The sequence below is a fragment of the Bos mutus genome, chromosome X, assembly GCF_027580195.1.
Source record: "Bos mutus isolate GX-2022 chromosome X, NWIPB_WYAK_1.1, whole genome shotgun sequence".
NCBI classification, from domain to species: domain Eukaryota; kingdom Metazoa; phylum Chordata; class Mammalia; order Artiodactyla; family Bovidae; genus Bos; species Bos mutus.
Genome location: NC_091646.1, coordinates 51062931 through 51084814, shown reverse-complemented (window position 1 = coordinate 51084814; position 21884 = coordinate 51062931). Strand labels below are relative to the sequence as shown.

General features: G+C 39.1%; 1 protein-coding gene across 1 annotated transcript in view; it reads left to right on the top strand.

Annotated features, from left to right (window-relative positions):
* The window catches only part of DCX (doublecortin), a 403487-nt gene that overhangs the window by 98447 nt on the left and 283156 nt on the right, over nucleotides 1-21884 (top strand). The window contains exons 4-5 of the mRNA XM_070365902.1: nucleotides 10561-10686; nucleotides 11139-11210. The gene's annotated coding sequence lies outside the window, so the exon portion shown is untranslated. The remainder of the gene's footprint in view (nucleotides 1-10560; nucleotides 10687-11138; nucleotides 11211-21884) is intronic.

Genomic DNA, 21884 nt, shown 5'->3' with positions numbered 1-21884 from the left:
ACAACCCACAGAATGGGAGAAAACATTTCCAAATTTCTTATATAATAAGGTACTTAGAATACATAAGGAACTCTTAAAACTCTATAATAATCCAATTAAAAAACAGCAAAGGATCTAAATAGATATTTCTCTAAAGAAGACATACAAATGACCAATAAACAGCTACTAAATGCTCACTGGAAAAGGTTAGTTTTCATTCCAATCCCAAAGAAAGGCAATGCCAAAGAATGCTCAAACTACTGCACAATTGCACTCATCTCACACGCTAGTAAAGTAATGCTTAAAATTCTCCAAGCCACGCTTGAGCAATACGTGAACTGTGAACTTCCAGATGTTCAAGCTGGTTTTAGAAAAGGCAGAGAAATGAGAGATCAAATTGCCAACATCTGCTGGATCATGGAAAAAGCAAGAGAGTTCAAGAAAAACATCTATTTCTGCTTTATTGACTATGCCAAAGCCTTTGACTGTGTGGATCACAATAAACGGTGGAAAATTCTGAAAGAGATGGGAATACCAGAGCACCTGACATGTCTCTTGAGAAACCTGTATGCAGGTCAGGAAGCAACAGTTAGAACTGGACATGGAACAACAGACTGGTTCCAAATAGGAAAAGGAATACATCAAGGCTGTATATTGTCACCCTGATTATTTAACTTATATGCAGAGTACATCATGAGAAATGCTAGACTGGAAGAAACACAAGCTGGAATCAAGATTACCAGGAGAATTAACAATAACCTCAGATATGCACATGACACAACCCTTATGGCAGACAGTGAAGAGGAACTAAAAAGCCTCTTGATGAAAGTGAAAGAGGAGAGTGAAAAAGTTGGCTTAAAGCTCAACATTCAGAAAACGAAGATCATGGCATCTGGTCCCATCACTTCGTGGGAAATAGATGGAGAAACAGTGGAAACAGTGTCAGACTTTATTTTTGGGGCTCCAGAATCACTGCAGACGGTTATTGCAGCCATGAAATTAAAAGACACTTACTCCTTGGAAGGAAAGTTATGACCAACCTAGATAGCATATTGAAAAGCAGAGACATTACTTTGCCAACAAAGGTCCGTCTAGTCAAGGCTATGGGTTTTCCAGTGGTCATGTATGGATGTGAGTTTTGGACTGTGAAGAAAGCTGAGCGCCAAAGAATTGATGCTTTTGAACTGTGGTGTTGGAAAAGACTTTTGAGAGTCCCTTGGCCTGCAAGGAGATCCAACCAGTCCATTCTGAAGGAGATCAGCCCTGGGTGTTCATTGGAAGGACTGATGCTGAGGCTAAAACTCCAATACTTTGGCCACCTCATGCGAAGAGTTGACTTATTGGAAAAGACCCTCATGCTGGGAGGGATTGGGGCCGGAGGAGAAGGGGACGACAGATGAGATGGCTGGATGACATCACTGACTCGATGGACATGAGTTTGAGCGAACTCTGGGAGTTGGTGATGGACAGGGAGGCCTGGTGTGCTGTGATGCATGGGGTTGCAAAGAGTCGGACATGACTTAGTGACTGAACTGAAGATGCTCACCATCATATATATATATGTGTTTGTATATATATATGAATTTTATTTAGCCATGAAAATGAATAAACTACTGATACATTCTTACACATGGATAGATCTTGAAAACATTGTGCCAAATGAAGGAAGCCACACACAAAATATCATATATATAATTTTATTGATATGAAATGTCCTGAGTAGGCAAAGTAGATTAGTAGTTGCTTAGGGCTGGGAGGAGTTTTTAAAGAGAATGGGGAGTGACTGCTAATGAGAATGGAGTTTCTTTCAGGGTAGTTAAAATTATTTTGAAATTACCTAGTGACAGTGGCTATAAATTCATTGAATATACCAAAAAACACTGAAATATACACGTTAAAAGGTGAACTTTATGGTATGTGAATTCTATCTCAAAATTGGTTAAAAATTATGCTGTTTATTAAAGCTTGTACTCCTGTATAATAATTCATTTTTCACATTTTTTTAAATTTTATTTTATTTTTAAACTTTACATAATTGTATTAGTTTTGCCAAATATCAAAATGAATCCATCACAGGTATACATGTGCTCCCCATCCTGAATCCTCCTCCCTCCTCCCTCCCCATACCATCCCTCTGGGTCGTCCCAGTGCACTAGCCCCAAGCATCCAGTATCGTGCATTGAACCTGGACTGGCATCTCGTTTCATACATGATATTTTACATGTTTCAATGCCATTCTCCCAAATCTTCCCACCCTCTCCCTCTCCCACAGAGTCCAAAAGACTGTTCCATACATCAGCGTCACTTTTGCTGTCTCGTACACAGGGTTATTGTTATCATCTTTCTAAATTCCATATATATGTGTTAGTATACTGTATTGGTGTTTTTCCTTCTGGCTTACTTCACTCTGTATAATAGGCTCCAGTTTCATCTACCTCATTAGAACTGATTCAAATGTATTCTTTTTAATGGCTGAGTAATACTCCATTGTGTATATGTGTACAGCTTTCTTATCCATTCATCTGCTGATGGACATCTAGGTTGCTTCCATGTCCTGGCTATTATAAACAGTGCTGCGATGAACATTGGGGTACACGTGTCTCTTTCCCTTCTGGTTTCCTCAGTGTGTATGCTCAGCAGTGGGATTGCTGGATCATAAGGCAGTTCTATTTCCAGTTTTTTAAGGAATCTCCACACTGTTCTCCATAGTGGCTGTACTAGTTTGCATTCCCACCAACAGTGTAAGAGGGTTCCCTTTCCTCCACACCCTCTCCAACGTTTATTATTTGTAGACTTTTGGATCGCAGCCATTCTGACTGGTGTGAAATGGTACCTCATAGTGGTCTTGATTTGCATTTCTCTGATAATGAGTGATGTTGAGCATCTTTTCATGTGTTTGTTAGCCATCTGTATGTCTTCTTTGGAGAAATGTCTATTTAGTTCTTTGGCCCATTTTTTGATTGGGTCATTTATTTTTCTGGAGTTGAGCTGTAGGAGTTGCTTGTATATTTTTGAGATTAGTTGTTTGTCAGTTGCTTCATTTGCTATTATTTTCTCCCATTCTGAAGGCTGTCTTTTCACCTTGCTGATAGTTTCCTTTGATGTGCAGAAGCTTTTAAGGTTAATTAGGTCCCATTTGTTTATTTTTGCTGTTATTTCCGATATTCTGGGAGGTGGGTCATAGAGGATCGTGCTGTGATGTATGTCAGAGAGTGTTTTGCCTATGTTCTCCTCTAGGAGTTTTATAGTTTCTGGTCTTATGTTTAGGTCTTTAATCCATTTTGAGTTTATTTTTGTGTATGGTGTTAGAAAGTGTTCTAGTTTCATTCTTCTACAAGTGGTTGACCACTATTCCCAGCACCACTTGTTAAAGAGATTGTCTTTAATCCATTGTATATTCTTGCCTCCTTTGTCAAAGATAAGGTGTCCATATGTGCGTGGATTTATCTCTGGGCTTTCTATTTTGGTCCATTGATCTATATTTCTGTCTTTGTGCCAGTACCATACTGTCTTGATAACTGTGGCTTTGTAGTAGAGCCTGAAGTCAGGTAGGTTGATTCCTCCAGTTCCATTCTTCTTTCTGAAGATCGCTTTGGCTATTCGAGGTTTTTTGTATTTCCATACAAATTGTGAAATTATTTGTTCTAGCTCTGTGAAGAATACTGTTGGTAGCTTGATAGGGATTGCATTGAATCTATAGATTGCTTTGGGTAGTATACTCATTTTCACTATATTGATTCTTCCAATCCATGAACATGGTATATTTCTCCATCTATTAGTGTCCTCTTTGATTTCTTTCACCAGTGTTTTATAGTTTTATATATATAGGTCTTTAGTTTCTTTAGGTAGATATATTCCTAAGTATTTTATTCTTTCCATTGCAATGGTGAATGGAATTGTTTCCTTAATTTCTCTTTCTGTTTTCTCATTATTAGTGTATAGGAATGCAAGGGATTTCTGTGTGTTGATTTTATATCCTGCAACTTTACTATAGTCATTGATTAGTTCTAGTAATTTTCTGTGGAGTCTTTAGGGTTTTCTATGTAGAGGATCATGTCATCTGCAAATAGTGAGAGTTTTACTTCTTCTTTTCCAATTTGATTCCTTTTATTTCTTTTTCTGCTCTGATTGCTGTGGCCAAAACTTCCAAAACTATGTTGAATAGTAATGGTGAAAGTGGGCACCCTTGTCTTGTTCCTGACTTTAGAGGAAATGCTTTCAATTTTTCACCATTGAGGATAATGTTTGCTGTGGGTTTGTCATATATAGCTTTTATTATGTTGAGGCATGTTCCTTCTATTCCTGCTTTCTGGAGAGTTTTTATTATAAATGGGTGTTGAATTTTGTCAAAGGCTTTCTCTGCATCTATTGAGATAATCATATGGTTTTTATTTTTCAATTTGTTAATGTGGTGTATTACATTGATTGATTTGTGGATATTGAAGAATCCTTGCATCCCTGGGATAAAGCCCACTTGGTCATGGTGTATGATCTTTTTAATGTGTTGCTGGATTCTGGTTGCTAGAATTTTGTTAAGGATTTTTGCATCTATGTTCATCAGTGATATTGGCCTGTAGTTTTCTTTTTTTGTGGGATCTTTGTCAGGTTTTGGTATTAGGGTGATGGTGGCCTCATAGAATGAGTTTGGAAGTTTACCTTCCTCTGCAATTTTCTGGAAGAGTTTGAGCAGGATAGGTGTTAGCTCTTCTCTAAATTTTTGTAGAATTCAGCTGTGAAGCCATCTGGACCTGGGCTTTTGTTTGCTGGAAGATTTTTGATTACAGTTTCAATTTCATGCTTGTGATGGGTCTGTTAAGATTTTCTATTTCTTCCTGGTCAAGTTTTGGTAAGTTGTACTTTTCTAAGAATTTGTCCATTTCTTCCACGTTGTCCATTTTATTGGCATATAATTGTTGATAGTAGTCTCTTATGATCCTTTGTATTTGTGTGTTGTCTGTTGTGATCTCTCCATTTTCATTTCTAATTTTATTGATTTGATTTGTCTCCCTTTGTTTCTTGATGAGTGTGGCTAATGGTTTGTCAATTTTATTTATCCTTTCAAAGAACCAGCTTTTGGTTTTGTTGATTTTTGCTATGGTCTCTTTTTTGTTTCTTTTGCATTTATTTCTGCTCTAATTTTTAAGATTTCTTTCCTTCTACTAACCCTGGGGTTCTTCATTTCTTCCTTTTCTAGTTGCTTTAGGTGTAGAGTTAGGTTATTTATTTGACTTTTTTTCTTGTTTCTTGAGGTTTGCCTGTATTACTATGAACTTTCCCCTTAGGACTGCTTTTACAGTGTCCCACAGGTTTTGGGTTGTTGTGTTTTCATTTTCATTTGTTTCTATGCAAATTTTGATTTCTTTTTGATTTCTTCTGTGATTTGTTGGTTATTCAGCAGCGTGTTGTTCAGCCTCCATATCTTGGAATTTTTAATAGTTTTTCTCCTGTAATTGAGATCTAATCTTACTGCATTGTGGTCAGAAAAGATGCTTGGAATGATTTCTGTTTTTTTGAATTTACCAAGGCTAGCTTTATGGCCCAGGATGTGATCTATCCTGGAGAAGGTTCCATGTGCACTTGAGAAAAAGGTGAAATTCATTGTTTTGGGATGAAATGTCCTATAGATATCAATTAGGTCTAACTGGTCTATTGTATCATTTAAAGTTTGTGTTTCCTTTTAATTTTCTGTTTAGTTGATCTATCCATAGGTGTGAGTGGGGTATTAAAGTCTCCCACTATTATTGTGTTATTGTTAATTTCTCCTTTCATACTTGTTAGCATTTGTCTTACATATTGTGGCGCTCCCGTGTTGGGTGCATATATATTTATAATTGTTATATCTTCTTCTTGGATTGATCCTTTGATCATTATGTAGTGACCTTCTTTGTCTCTCTTCACAGCCTTTGTTTTAAAGTCTATTTTATCTGATATGAGTATTGCTACTCCTGCTTTCTTTTGGTCCCTATTTGCGTGGAAAATCTTTTTCCAGCCCTTCACTTTCAGTCTGTATGTGTCCCCTGTTTTGAGGTGGGTGTCTTGTAGACAACATATGTAGGGGTCTTGTTTTTGTATCCATTCAGCCAGTCTTTGTCTTTTGGTTGTGGCATTCAACCCATTTACGTTTAAGGTAATTACTGATAAGTATGATCCCGTTGCCATTTACTTTATTGTTTTGGGTTCGAACTTATACACCGTTTTTGTGTTTCCTGTCTAGAGAATATCCTTTAGTATTTGTTGGAGAGCTGGTTTGGTGGTGCAGAATTCTCTCAGCTTTTGCTTGTCTGAAAAGCTTTTGATTTCTCCTTCATACTTGAATGAGATCCTTGCTGGGTACAATAATCTGGGCTGTAGGTTATTTTCTTTCATCATTTTAAGTATGTCTTGCCATTCCCTCCTGGCTTGAAGAGTTTCTATTGAAAGATCAGCTGTTATCCTTATGGGAATTCCCTTGTGTGTTATTTGTTGTTTTCCCTTGCTGCTTTTAATATTTGTTCTTTGTGTTTGATCTTTGTTAATTTGATTAATATGTGTCTTGGGGTGTTTCTCCTTGGGTTTATCCTGTTTGGGACTCTCTGGGTTTCTTGGACTTGGGTGATTATTTCCTTCCCCATTTTAGGAAGTTTTCAACTATTATCTCCTCAAGTATTTTCTCATGGTCTTTCTTTTTGTCTTCTTCTTCTGGGACCCTATGATTGAATGTTGTAGTGTTTAATATTGTCCTGGAGGTCTCTGAGATTGTCCTCATTTCTTTTAATTCGTTTTTCTTTTATCCTCTCTGATTCATTTATTTCTACCATTCTATCTTCTAATTCACTAATCCTATCTTCTGCCTCTGTTACTCTACTATTTGTTGCCTCCAGAGTGTTTTTAATTTCATTTATTGCATTATTCACTATATTGACTCTGTTTTATTTCTTCTAGGTCCTTGTTAAACCTTTCTTGCATCTTCTCAATCTTAGTCTCCAAGCTATTTATCTGTGATTCCATTTTTATTTCAAGATTTTGGATCAATTTCACTATCATTATTCGGAATTCTTTATCAGGTAGATTCCCTATCTCTTCCTCTTTTGTTTGGTTTGGTGGGCTTTTATCCTGTTCCTTTATCTGCTGGGTATTCCTCTGTCTCTTCATCTTGTTTAAATTGCTGAGTTTGGGGTGTCCTTTCTATATTCTGGCAGTTTGTGGAGTTCTCTTTATTGTGGCTTTTCCTCGCTGTGTGTAGGTTTGTACAGGTGGCTTGTCAAGGTTTCCTGGTTAGGGAAGCTTGTGTCGGTGTTCTGGTGGGTGTCCAGTAATGAGTTATGAGATGTCTATGGTTTTGGGGTGACTTTGGGCAGCTTGTATCTTGAAGCTCAGGGCTGTGCTCCTTTGTTGCTGGAGAATTTGCTTGGTATGTCTTGCCCTGGAACTTGTTAGCCCTTGTGTGGTGCTTAGTTTCAGTGTTGGTTTGGAGGCGTTTGATGAGCTCCTGTCAATTAATGTTCCTTGGAGTCAGGAGTTCCCTGGAGTCGGGGTTTGGACTTAAGCCTCCTGCTTCCAGTTATCGGTCTTATTTTTACAGTAGTTTCAAAACTTCTCCTTCTATACAGCACCTTTGATAAAACATCTATGTTAAAGATGAAAAGTTTCTCTACTGTGAGGGTCACTCAGAGAGGTTCACAGCATTACATGGAGAAGAGAAGTGGGAGGAGGGAGTTAGAGGTGACCCAATTGAGATGAGGTGGAATCAATAGTGGAGAGAGTGGGGTAGCCAGTAGTCACTTCCTTATGTGCATTCCACAACTGGACCACTCAGAGATGTTCACGGAGTTATACAGAGAAGAGAAGAAGGAGGAAGGAGACAGAGGTGGCCAGAGGGATAAAAGGGGGGAATGAAAAGGAGGGAGACAGATCCAGCCAGTAATCAGTTCCCTAAGTGTTCTCCACCATCTGGAACACACATAAACTCACAGAGTTGGGTAGAGTAGAGAGGGGTTAGGGAGGAGACACAGGCGACCTGGTGGAGAAAAAGGAGAGTCCCAAAGGAGAGAGAGCAGTCAAGCCAGTAATCTCGCTCCGTAGTGAAAAATGGGTCCTGAACATTGGGTTCTTAAAGGTACAAAATTGGTAACAAATACATAAAAGCAAAAATTAAAAATCTAGAGTAGAGTTTGGAATTTGAAAAATACGATGTTAAAGAAAAGAAGAAGGAAAAGAAAGAGAGAAAAAACGAACAAAGAAAAACAAACAGGGTCGTGAAAATTATAAAGAAAATACATGTACAAAATTGATAACTAATACCAAAAAGCAAAAATTAAAAATCTAGAGTAGAGTTTGAAATTTCAAAAATACAATGTTAAAAAAAAGGAAGAAGAAACATAAAGAGAGAAAACAAACAAACAAAAACAATGTCACAAAAATTATAAAGAAAATACAGGTACAAATTTGATATCAAATACCAAAAAGCATAAATTAAAAATCTAGAGTAGAGTTTGGAATTTCAGATATACAATGTTATATAAAAAAGAAGAGAATGAAACAGAAAAAAAAAAATCACAGAAATTATAAAAAAACTGTAGGTACAAAATTGATAACATATACCCAAAAAGATAAAATTAAAAAACTAGAGTAGAGTTTGGAATTTCAAAAATACAATGTTAAAGAAAAAAGAAGAAGAAGAAAAAAAAAAAGGTCAAAAAATTATAAAATATATATATATGAAGTTTGCTGAAGAGAAAAAAATAGGGTCTTTTTTTTTTTCTGCAAAGTAATAGGTTATAAAAGTGAAAATTAAAGGAACAATAGAGGACTTAAAAATTTTTTTTAATTAAAAAGAAAAAGAACAAAAGAAAGAATGATCGTAAAAATAGTAAAAATATATCTAGGACTTTCTCTGGTTTTGTTGTATGGTGGGTTCAGTTCATTTTTGGCTAGTTCCTTGGTCCGACTTATATTTCTCAAGATCTATAGGCCCCTTCCTATGTAGTCCGTAGTAACCACAGGGTTTAATCTATTGCCTGTAGCTTCCAAGGCGTTTCCCTCTGTTATAACTTCTTCTGTTTGCTGGTCTCTTCAGTGTCTGGCTTCCGCCCTGACACAAAGGGGACGGTGGGGGAAACTTTTTTTTTTTTTTTTTTTAGGCTCACTTGTTCAGTCGCGCTGTGGGGAGGGAGGGAGGGATGCTGCAAACAAATAACACTGGTGTGCGCTCTCAGTGCCTCAGCCACACTGTGTCTGTCCCCACTCAGGGCGCGTGTAGCCTCCCTGCCCACACTGCTCGGGCTCTAGGTTGTTCCGCCAAGAACAATCCGAGGCCGGCCCTGGGCTGCATGTACCTCCCAGGTCCAAGCCGCTCACGTTCAGGCACTCGGGTAGTCCTCAGAGGCGCAGACTCTGTTGGGCCTGCATTTTGTGCTCTTCCCAGGTCCGAGCAGCTCAGGTGATGAGGTGTTTGGTGAACGCCAATGCTGCGACTTATCGCCTCACCGCCACTCAGTTATCTGGGTGTAAAACCGGCGCACCTTCTCAGGCAGATGTTGACCGTCCAGACCCCCAAGAAGTTTTAGTTAGCAAAGAAGCCTGCTTACAGTTTTATAGATAATGTCTCTCTGGGGCTGCGATTGTCCCCTTCCGGCTCTGGCTGCCTGTTACCAGAGGGGAAGGTCTGCAGCCGGCTATCTCTGTTCAGTCTTTGTTCCGCGCTGGGCCTGGCAGTGTCTTAGGTTGGGGCTGGCTTTTTCGCGTGGTAGATATCCCACAGTCTGGTTTGCTAGCCCAAATTATTTCGCTCAGATAGTGCTCAGGTATTCAGGCCAGATTCTTACTCTGAGTGATGCAGCCCACGCCGCGCCTCCCTGCCCAGCCCCGCTTGCTAATGGCGTGTGCAGGCGTCTGTGCTGCTTCTCCGCTGGGGAGTTACCGTAGGGCTGCAATCTGCGAGTTTTAATTGTTTATTTTTTTTTCTCCCTGTTATGTTGCCTCTGTGCTTCCAAAGCTCGGCACAGATTCGGCAGTGAGAAGGTTTCCTGGTGTTTAGAAACTTCTCTCTTTTTAAGACTCCCTTCCCGGGACGGAACTCCGTCCCTCCCTCTTTTGTCTCTTTTTTTTGTCTTTAATATTTTTTCCTACCTCCTTTCGAAGAGTTGGGTTGCTTTTCTAGGTGCCTGATGTCCTCTGCCGGCATTCAGAAGTTGTTTTGTGGAATTTACTCGGCGTTTAAATGCTCTTTTGATGAATTTGTGGGGGAGAAAGTGTTCTCCCCGTCCTACTCCTCCGCCATCTTGTCTCCTCCTCCCATTTTTCACATTTTTAATGTTTTGTTTTTAAAGACCATGTGCACCAACACACTAACAAAATAGTAATATAAAATTAGTTTCTTTTTTTAAGTGAAATACTATAGTTGGTTCATAGTTTTTCAAAACTCTTCTGATATAAAAATGATTCTATTATTGTTTAAAATGATTCTGTTATTAGTTAATGTTGTGTAGTCAATTACACTAGAAAACTAATCAAGTTCCCCATTTCTCTATTGCTTTTTTGTAGTACTTTTCTATTACACTGCACTCTGTTGATTGATACCCTTATCTCTCTCTCTCCAACTAGGCTGTGAGCTCCTGTAGGAGATGGATCCACTCTTACTGTTTTCATATCCTTAAGTCCTAGCTCAGCGCCTGAAGCATTATCACCTCAGTCGTGTCTGACTCTTTGCGACCCCATGGACTGCAGCAGGTCGGGCTTCCCTGTCCATCACCAACTCCCAGAACTTGCTCAAACTCATGTCCATTGAGTCAGTGATGCCATCCAACCATCTCATCCTCTGTCATCCTCTTCTCCTCCTGCCTTCCTTCAATCTTTCCCAGCATCAGGGTCTTTTCCAGTGAGTCACTTTTTTGCATCAGGTGGCCAAAGTATTGGAGTTTCAGCTTCAGAATCAGTCCTTCCAATGAATATTCTGGACCGATTTCCTTTAGGATGGACTAGCTTAATCTCCTTGCAGTCTAAGGGACTCTCTGGAGTCTTCTCCAACACCACAGTTCAAAGGCATCAATTCTTTTGAAGCATTATAGCCACTCATTAAGTACCTGTTGAATGACTGAATGAATAGATGATTAATTACCAGCTCTATCTCAAACAGCCAGTGAAAATTTACAAATTTATCAGTTCTTTTTTTTGTTTTTCAGGAATAGCAATCATTAATACTTCCTGATTCATACGAGTTCTTCCAGTCATCCAAAAGTCACAGCAACATAAAGGTAGGCAAATTCTACAGAAAACAGTTAACTGTAATATACACATGACTGCCTAAATGTCTATTTGGCAAAACTAATACAATATTGTAAAGTTTAAAAATAAAATAAAATTTAAAAAATTTAAAAATTAAAAAACAAAAACAACAACAACAAAAAATTGCAACTAGGAAATATTAGTCCTCTTAGTATCTGAAAGTAAAAGTTCCCTTTCTTCTTTTTCAAAATACATACTTCATCTCATGCAAAGTGTTAAGCTGTTAAAATTTCTGAATGAACAAGCTGAGAGAGAGAAAGAGTCGTACTATGAGAATGATAAGAAACACTACATCCTACCGGTATTCTAATTTTAAACTATGGTGTTTTAGTTTCAGGCTAGACTTCCTGGTTCTTTTTAATATAATTAATGGCAAGCTCTGGTACATGCTTTAAATGGGCTTACAATCTAGTCAACTGAGGAGAATTCCTTTATTCGGTATTTAATGAGTACCTACTGTGTGCTAGGGCTTTCCAAGTGGCTAGTGGTAAAGAATCTGCCTGCAATGCAGGAGATGCAGGTTCAGTCCCTCAGTCTGGAAGATCCCCTGAAGAAGAAAATGGCAACTCACTCCAGTATTCTTGCCTGGGAAATTTCATGGACAGAGGAGCCTGGCGGGCTACAGTCCAAGGGGTCACAAAGAGTCGGACACCAGTGAGTGACTAAACAACAACAATAACTGCATCCTAGACTCTGTTCTAGTACCTAGGGAAATAATAGTGAGCAGAAATAGCCAAAAAGTCTCTGCCTCACAGAGAAGCTCTCATACCCAGCTATATCTCATGGTTTGCCCTCTTCACCTAACTCACACTAAAATTGTTTTCTACCTTTCTAGCCAGCCTGCTTCCTAGTAGGGCCTTGAATATTAATTCCTTTAGTGATTAAGAATTAGTAATAGAATTTCCCTTTTGAGAAAAGACCCCATTTTCCCTTGATGATACAAACATAAAATTGGATAAGTTGTCAACTAAATACTAAGGAGTATTTGTTTTAGGAAACTTTTATTTCTCCATTATCCCCTCTCTCCTAAGAAATATGGTTTATCCGTATTCCACACAGATTATGAACTCTGCTATTGTTCTGGTGGGATGGACTGATAGCTATCACCTTGGAATCATTTCATAAAAATTCGTGACATGGAGCTTCTGATTGTTCTTGTGGCCGCTCTCCTAATTGCAATGGAGTGGGCATAAATGAAGATAATGAAGGAATACCATACCATCTTCACTGTCCCTTCTAGTCCAACATCTAAAATTAGAGATAAAATAATGGAATATGTGGGAAATGTAGTGCAGGTACTGCAAGTTGGTTAGCATGTCAGGTAACACACACACACAACCATCTTTTATGGTCAAAGTGAGACTATGACCCTGTTGTCACTAATTATAAGGAACTGAGGAGTTTTCTTATTTGCAATAGTTTATTCCTAAAATTTTCATACATACAGAAAAGGTGAAAGAATTTTACAGTGAACATCCATATTCTCAGCATCTATATTCTATAATTAACATATTATTTAACTTGCTTTATCACACATTCCTCTATCCACCCATCAATCTAGAGCTTAGGGTTTAAAGTATTTTGCCCAGGTTTACTCAAGGAATTAGATGCACAAATAGGTCTTCTGATTGTTAGATCCTTACCCTGTACTTTGCCTTGAATTTAATCTCTTTAATTTGTCAAATTGAATTTAGTTTTCAAATACTGATAGCTCTGTAAAGACTAATCTTTTCTACTAAGCTTTTGCCTAATTAAAGGGGATTAACTTGAGTAGAGGACTTCAATGATTTATTTACTTAAACATTCTTGTAATTGCTCAGTATGTGTTCAGAAACTCAGATAAAATGTGAATTTCATTCATCTTAATAATAAGATATGCTTATAATAATAATTCTATTAAATGTCATTTCTAATCCCCCAATTCTCTTGATTTAAACCAGGGAGATTCTATTGCTGCCCACATCTTTTTGTGGACTGTACATGTTAAATTAATTATAAGATTTAAAACATGATTATCTCTATTCATATTTGAATTGATCTTTGTCCTTTTCACCCTTTCAATTTTCTTTTGTAGAGTCAGTTCTTATTCACCTCAGTGACATCACTGAGTGTGAGAGGGGTAACAGAAATGATTAAACATGGAAGAATTTCTAAAAAATTATCAGCTTCACATCCTAAAATATACTTATTTTTAACACATGAAATTTAAAATTTATGTATAAAAATAGTCAAGAAAATTAGATGGACTTAGAGCCTCTCTTCTTCTCTTAAATAATTAGCGTGACTTTAAAAAAAGTAAAACAAATGAGCAAATGGACTGAGTCAAGACTTTTCCCAGGAGAATTTAGACCTTTAATTGTGGGGTACTTTTTTTGTTATTGTTCCCTGTTGTAATGAAACCATAATATCTCTATAGCAGAGCTAAGTGTTCGATTGCATCAGAAAAATAATAAAAAGTCATCTCACTCAAAAGGTCTCAGAACTTTCCAAAGTGCTCCTTGAGAGCAAGAACTGCATTTTGTTCTCTACTGTATACTCAGCACTTAGCACACGCTGGATATAGTGGGCACCTGCGTACTTGTGAGTGCTAAGTCGCTTCAGTTGTGTCCGACTCTGTGCAACCTTATGGACTGTAACCTGCCAGGCTGCCCTGCCCTTGGGATTCTCCAGGCAAGAATACAGGAGTGGGTAGCCATTTCCTCCTCCAGGGGATCTTCCCAACAGAGAGACAGAACCCTTTTCTCTTACCTCTCCTGCATTGGCAGGCAGTTTCTTTACCGCTAGCACCACAGAGTACTGACTATATCCGGAAGCCACAGATATAGTGGGTACTTAGTAAATAGTCTTTGAATATATTTCAATAAAATTCATGTTTTTGCATGCGGAGCAAATTCAGCCACAGTGACTACAGCTCTAGATTAGGAGTCTGGAAACTATGGCGCATGGGTTACATCTAGCCCAGCACTTGTTTCTATAAATAAAGTTTGATTGTAATTACCTATGGCTGCTTTCATACTACAATAGCAGAGTTGAATTGTTGTAAAACAGACTATATAGCCTGTGAAGCCAAAGATACTTATTGTCTGTCCCTTCACAGAAAGTGTTTTCCAAATCTGTTAAAGGGAGTACGTTTAGGCAAAACTAAAGGGAGACATTCAGTTCAGTTCAGATCAGTCACTCAGTTGTGTCCGACTCTTTGTGACCCCATGAACTGCAGCACACCAGGCCTCCCGGTCCATCACCAGCTCCCGGAGTTCACTCAAACTCATGTCCATCGAGTCAGTGATGCCATCCAGCCATCTCATTCTCTGTCATCCCCTTCTCCTCCTGCCCCCAATCCCTCCCAGCATCAGAGTCTTTTCCAATGAGTCAACTCTTTGCATGAGTGGCCAAAGTATTGGAGTTTCAGCTTTAGCATCAGTCCTTCCAAAGAACACCCAGGACTGATCTCCTTTAGAATGGACTGGTTGGATCTCCTTGCAGTCCAAGGGACTCTCAAGAGTCTTCTCCAACACCACAGTTCAAAAGCATCAATTCTTCGGTGCTCAGCTTTCTTCACAGTCCAACTTTCACATCCATACATGACCACTGGAAAAACCATAGCCTTGACTAGACGGACCTTTGTTGGCAAAGTAATGTCTCTGCTTTTTAATATGCTATCTAGGTTGGTCATATCTTTCCTTCCAAGGAGTAAGCATATTTTAATTTCATGGCTGCAATCACCATCTGCAGTGATTTTGGAGCCCCCAAAAATAAAGTCTGACACTGTTTCCCCATCTAATTCCCATGAAGTGATGGGACCAGATGCCATGATCTTCGTTTTCTGAATGTTGAGCTTTAAGCCAACTTTTTCACTCTCCTCTTTCACTTTCATCAAGAGGCTTTTTAGTTCCTCTTCACTGTCTGCCATAAGGGTGGTGTCATCTGCATATCTGTGGTAATTGATATTTCTCCCGGCAATCTTGATTCCAGCTTGTGCTTCTTCCAGCCCAGCGTTTCTCATGATGTACTCTGCATATAAGTTCAATAAGCAGGGTGACAATATACAGCCTTGATGTACCCCTTTTCCTATTTGGAACCAGTCTGTTGTTCATGTCCAGTTCTAACTGTTGCTTTCTGACCTACATACAGGTTTCTCAAGAGGCAGGTCAGGTGGTCTGGTATTCCCATCTCTTTCAGAATTTTCAACAGTTTATTGTGAACCACACAGTCAGAGAGAAATGCAAATCAAAACTGCAGTGAGTTGCAACTACACATCTTCTAGGATGCCTATAATTTTTTTTACTGGAAATAAGTTTTGCCCAGAATGTTGAGAAATTGAAACCTTAGTACTTTACTAGTAGGAATGTGAAATGGCACAAGTGCTATGGAAAATTGTTTGGTGGTGGAGCCTCTAACAGTTTCACATAGAATTACCATGTATTCCAGTAATTTCACTCCTAGATACATACTCAAAGGAATTGAAAGGAGGGACTCAAACAGATAATTATATTCCAGTGTTCACTGCTGCGTTATTTACAATAACCAAAAGTTTTAAACAATCCAAATGTCCATCAACAGATGGATGAGTAAACAAAAGATGGTATATATATACAATAGAGCATTATTTGATCATAAAAAGAAACGAAGTTCTGATACATGCTACAACATGGATGAACCTTAGAAACATGCTAAGTGAAAGTCAAATACAAAAGAACAAATGTGTGCTACCACTTACATGAAATATCTAGGTCAGGGGCATTCATAGCAACAAGGTAGATTAAAGGTTATAGTGACTGGGGAAAGGAGGAATGGGGAGTTATTGCTTAATGGTTATGAATTTTCTTTTAGGGGTTATTAAAAAGTTTTGAAAATAGTGATAGTTGGATAACATGTGAACATATCAATAATTAATGACATTACATTGTACAATTAGAATGGCAAATTTTATTATATATATAATTTTTTTAAAAGCTTAGTATAATATACCAATAAACATTGAATTTTACATTTTAAATAGGTTTGAATTATATGATACTGAATTATATTTAAATAAGGCTATTAAAAAATACTAAAGCATAAGAGGAATAATGAGTGAGCTCCTAGAAACTCAGATAAGTCTCAGATTACTCAAATCACATGATTTAGTAAATCAACTCAATATTTACTGTAAGAAACTAGAGAAGAGAGATACATTAATTATATTAATATAAATTATTTGTTAATACACTGCAGTATATTAATACACTCAGGATAGGATGCCAGCAGGCTGAACCACACCAGGGTTATGCAATCTTCACATGTCCTGTTTCTCTCGTTCACATTAGCCTTCCCCACTGATAGTGTGGTTAGGAGAACCAGAGATGAAGTTTGAGCAAAGGGGCTTTGTGGATGAAAGAAGCCTGAAGCCAATTATACATATATACTTTATAGGAGAGTTGTACAGGCAACCTGAAGCATTCTATAACCCAATGAGCAATTGGGATTTTAATTTTTCATTTTCTGGCCAGAGGATACATGGGTCCAGAATACATGACACTTGTGGGTGGCTGATTTAGGTCCTCATGAATACTGCATGCCTCGTATATTTAGTGTACCATGAATATTTAGTGAACCCCTCAGGGGCCTGATGTATAGTTCTTGTATCATGGATATTAGGTGCCCCCTGTACCTCAAGAATATTTAGTGCCTACCTGGTTTTTTTGTCCCTTCTGATTTATGTTCTGCACACATATGTCGAAAATGTCTCATGGGTTACTAATCTGTCTCTGCTTAACAAATGTATGAATTGTATCTCTCCCACTTATTTTCTTGTTTCCTATGGCAAACTTGAATATTCTCAGTCAGTATAGCAAATGTATATTACAATTAATTTGCAACATTGCCATTTTACAAATGAGGAAATTGCAAAGAGTGCTAAGCAATTGTAGGTCTTGCCAAAGTCACAGGTAGGGTCAGGATTCAAATTCTGGCAGCTTGACTCCAGTTGAGTTCAGTCGCTCAGTCGTGTCTGACTCTTTGCAACCCCATGAACCATATCACGCAAGGCCTCCCTGTCCATTACCAACTCCCAGAGACCACCCAAACCCATGTCCATTGAGTCACTGATGCCATCCAACCATCTCATCCTCAGTCGTCCCCTTTTCCTCCTGCCCTCAATCTTTCCCAGCATCTGGGTCTTTTTAGATGAGTCAACTCTTAGCATCAGGTGGCCAAAGTATTGGAGTTTTCAGCTTCAACATCAATCCTTCCAACGAACACCCAACACTGATCTTTAGGATGGACTGGTTGGATCTCCTTGCAGTCCAAGGGATTCTCAAGAGTCTTCTCCAACACCACAGTTCAAAAGCATCAATTCTTTGGTGCTCAGCTTTCTTTATAGTCCAACTCTCACATCCATACATGACTACTGGGAATACCACAGCCTTGACTAGATGGACCTTTGTTGACAAAGTAATGTCTCTGCTTTTTAATATGCTGTCTAGGTTGGTCATAAATTTCCTTCCAAGGAGTAAGCGTCTTTTAATTTCATGGCTGCAATCACTATCTGCAGTGATTTTGGAGCCCCCCAAAATAAAGTCTGACACTGTTTCCACTGTTTACCCATCTATTTCCCATGAAGTGATAGGACTAGATGCCATATCTTAGTTGTCTGAATGTTGAGCTTTAAGCCAACTTTTTCACTCTCCTCTTTCACTTTCATCAAGAGGCTTTTTAGTTCTTCTCTTTCTGCCATAAGGGTGGTATCATCTGCATATCTGGGGTTGTTGATATTTCTCCCAGCAATCTTGATTCCAGCTTGTGCTTCTTCCAGCCCAGCGTTTCTCATGATGTACCCTGCATATAAGTTTAATAAGCTGGGTGACAATATACAGCCTTGACGTACTCCTTTCCCGATTTAGAACCAGTCTGTTGTTCCATGTCCAGTTCTAACTTGCTTCCTGACCTGCATACAGGTTTCTCAAGAGGCAAGTCAAGTGGTCTGGAATTCCCATCTCTTCCAGAATTTTCCACAGTTTATTGTGATCCACACGGTCAAAGGCTTTGGTATAGTCAATAAAGCAGAAATAGATGTTTTTCTGGAACTCTCTTGCTTTTTCGGTGATCCAGCACATGTTGGCAATTTGATCTCTGGTTCCTCTGCCTTTTCTAAAACCAGCTTGAACATCTGAAAGCTTATGTTTTATGTATTGCTGAAGCCTGGCTTGGAGAATTTTGAGCATTTCTTTACTAGTGTGTGAGATGAGTGCAACTGTACAGTAGTGTGAGCATTTATTAGCATTGCCTTTCTTTGGGATTGGAATGAAAACTGACCTTTTCCCGTCCTGTGGCCACTGATGAGTTTTCCAAATTTGCTGACATATTGAGTGCAGCACTTTCACAGCATCATCTTTGAGGATTTGAAATAGCTCAACTGGAATTCCATCACCTCCATAGTGATGCTTGACTCCAGAGCTCATGCTATACTTTATTGCCTCTGAGAATCAGTGTGAGGAAAAATACTGTAAGAGTATAAGGTGGATATCTAAGAGTAGTTCTAAGTTCTATGGAAGCTCATTGGGGCTTTATAGAAAGACTTTATGAAAATATTTTCTGACATGATCTGGGAAGACTAAAAGGATAATTTAATGAGTTCTCAGTCGTGTTCAACTCTTTGTGACCCCATGGACTGTAGCTCACCAGACTTCTCTGTCCATGGAATTTCCAGGCAGGAATACTGGAGTGGGTTTCCATTTCCTCCTCCATGGGATCTTCCTGACCCAGGGATGGAACTCGCATCTACTGAATCTCCTGCATTGGCAGACAGATTCTTTACCACTGAGCCAACTGGGTAATTACAGCCAGAAATAAGAGCAGAAGTGTTAGGTTATTTATCATTTAAAACACTTTAGCATAGAAAATATGATACTGTGCTTCTGCATTACTTGAAGTTACAACCCAGGTTTGAGTAGTATTCTACTTGTCACCCAAGTTTATGTGACCAATACACAATGAGGCCAAACAAACTGAAATGTCAGAGTTTGGAGCAGAAAAAGGTTTATTGCAAGGGCTGTGCAAGGAGAATGGGCACCTGTGCTCAAAAGACCTCCAGCTCCCTGATGGTTTTTGGGGAAGAGTTTTTATAAGCCTGAAGTTACCATCTTCCACTTGGCTGAGGGCCCTTAGTTCCTGTAGAAGGACTCAGAGATATGTACCAGATTGTTATGCATTAATCTATTCCTTGACAAGGAACAAGGACCCTGATCCATTGCTGCACTATTGTTTATTGGCTCTCTTTCCTTTATTCTGCATTTCCTCACTCCTGTTAGTAACTGAATCTGCCCTTTGGAACTCAGTGAAGGTCTAGAATGCTGAAAGCATTTTTCCAACAAACAAAAATGGAGGCTATGGAAAGGCTCTTGTACCCTAGAGGGCTCCACAGGATCCTGCTTGGTTTCATACTTAGGAGTTCACATTCCAGAGAGCCAACCATTATTTTAATTAGGAGGCATCTATCCATAAAGTGGCTACTACAGGGGTTTTCTTTATTTATAGCTACATTATCTATAGCAATATCATGTACTTTAATCACATTGTGAACATTGGAAACTGGTTTTTATTGGTGGAATTTGTGGACTGTTAATTAGCATAATGAACTTTAGAAATGAGTTTTCACTGTTGACATTAAAGGTGTTCAGAATATGTGGTTGGCTAAAATATTTTGGATACACACCTCAGTCTTATATGAGTAGGGCAAAAAAAAAAAAAAAAAGTCCAGAGAAGGCTGTTTCCTTTACCATTAGGAGTTGTTGTTGTTAATCACTAAGTCATGTCCAACTCTTTGCGACCCCATGAACTGTAGCCCACCAGGCTCCTCTGTTCCTGGGATTTCCCAGGCAAGAACTGGAATGGGTTGCCATTTCCTTCTCTAGGGGATCTTCTTGACCTAGATGAAACCCATGTCTCCTGCATTGCAGGCAGATTCTTTACCACTGAGCCACCCGGAAGCCCACCATTAGCAATCCCAACACTCAGAACTAAATCAGGTCCAGTGTCCAGCCTTTGGTTTTGAGAATTTCTAGTTACCTAATACAGATTATCAGTTCAGTTCGATTTAGTCGCTCAGTCGTGTTCGACTCTTTGCGACCCCATGAATCGCAGCACGCCAGGCCTCCCTGTCCATCACCAACTCCCGGAGTTCACTCAAACTCATGACCATAGAGTCAGTGATGCCATCCAGCCATATCATCCTCTGTCATCCCCTTCTCCTCCTGCCCCCAATCCCTCCCAGCATCAGAGTCTTTTCTAATGATTCAACTCTTCGCATGAGGTGGCCAAAGTCCTGGAGTTTCAGCTTTAGCATCATTGCTTCCAAAGAAATCCCAGGGCTGATCTCCTTCAGAATGGACTGGTTGGATCTCCTTGCCGTCCAAGGCACTCTCAAGAGTCTTCTCCAACACCACAGTTCAAAAGCATCAATTCTTCAGTGCTCAGCTTTCTTCACAGTCCAACTCTCACAACCATACATGACCACGGGAAAAACCATATCCTTGACTAGATGGACCTTTGGTGGCAAAGGAATGTCTCTGCTTTTGAATATGCTATCTAGGTTGGTCATAACTTTTCTTCCAAGGAGTAAGCATCTTTTAATTTCATGGCTGCAATCACCATCTGCAGTGATTTTGGAGCCCCCAACAATAAAGTCTGACACTGTTTCCTCATCTATTTCCCATGAAGTGATGGGACCAGATGCCATGATCTTCGTTTGAATGTTGAGCTGAATGTAAGCCAACTTTTTCACTCTCCACTTTCACTTTCTTCAAGAGGCTTTTTAGTTCCTCTTCACTTTCTGCCATAAGGGTGGTGTCATCTGCATATCTGAGGTTATTGATATTTCTCCCGGCAATCTTGATTCCAGCTGTGCTTTTTCCAGCCCAACGTTTCTCATGATGTGCTCTGCATATAAGTTAAATAAGCAGGGTGACAATATACAGCTATTCAGCCTTAATGTACTCCTTTTCCTATTTGGAACCAGTCTGTTGTTCCATGTTCAGTTCTGACTGTTGCTTCCTGACCTGCATACAGGTTTCTCAAAAGGCAGGTCAGGTGGTCTGGTATTCCCATCTCTTTCAGAATTTTCCACAGTTTGTTGTGATCCATAGTCAAAGGCTTCAGCATAGTCAATGAAGCAGAAGCAGATGTTTTACTGGAATTCTCTTGCTTTTCTATGATCCAGTGGATGCTGCCAATTTGATCTCTGACTCCTTTGCCTTTTCTAAATCCAGCTTGAACATCTGGAGGTTCTTGGTATACATATTTTTAAAGCCTGGCATGGAGAATTTTGAGCATTACTTTGCTAGCCTGTGAGATGAGTTCCATTGTGCAGTAGTTTGAACATTCTTTGGCATTGCCTTTTTTGGGGATTGAAATGAAGACTGACCTTTTCTCGTCCTGTGGACACTGATGAGTTTTCCAAATTTGCTGGGATATTGAGTGCAGCACTTTCACAGCATCGTCTTTTAGGATTTGAAATAGCTCAGCTGGAATTCCATCACCTCCACTAGCTTTGTTCGTAGTAATGCTTCCTAAGGCCCACTTGACTTCGCACTCCTGTATGTCTGGCTCTAGGTGAGTGATCACACCATCATGGTTATCTGGGTCATTAAGATCTTTTTTGTATAGTT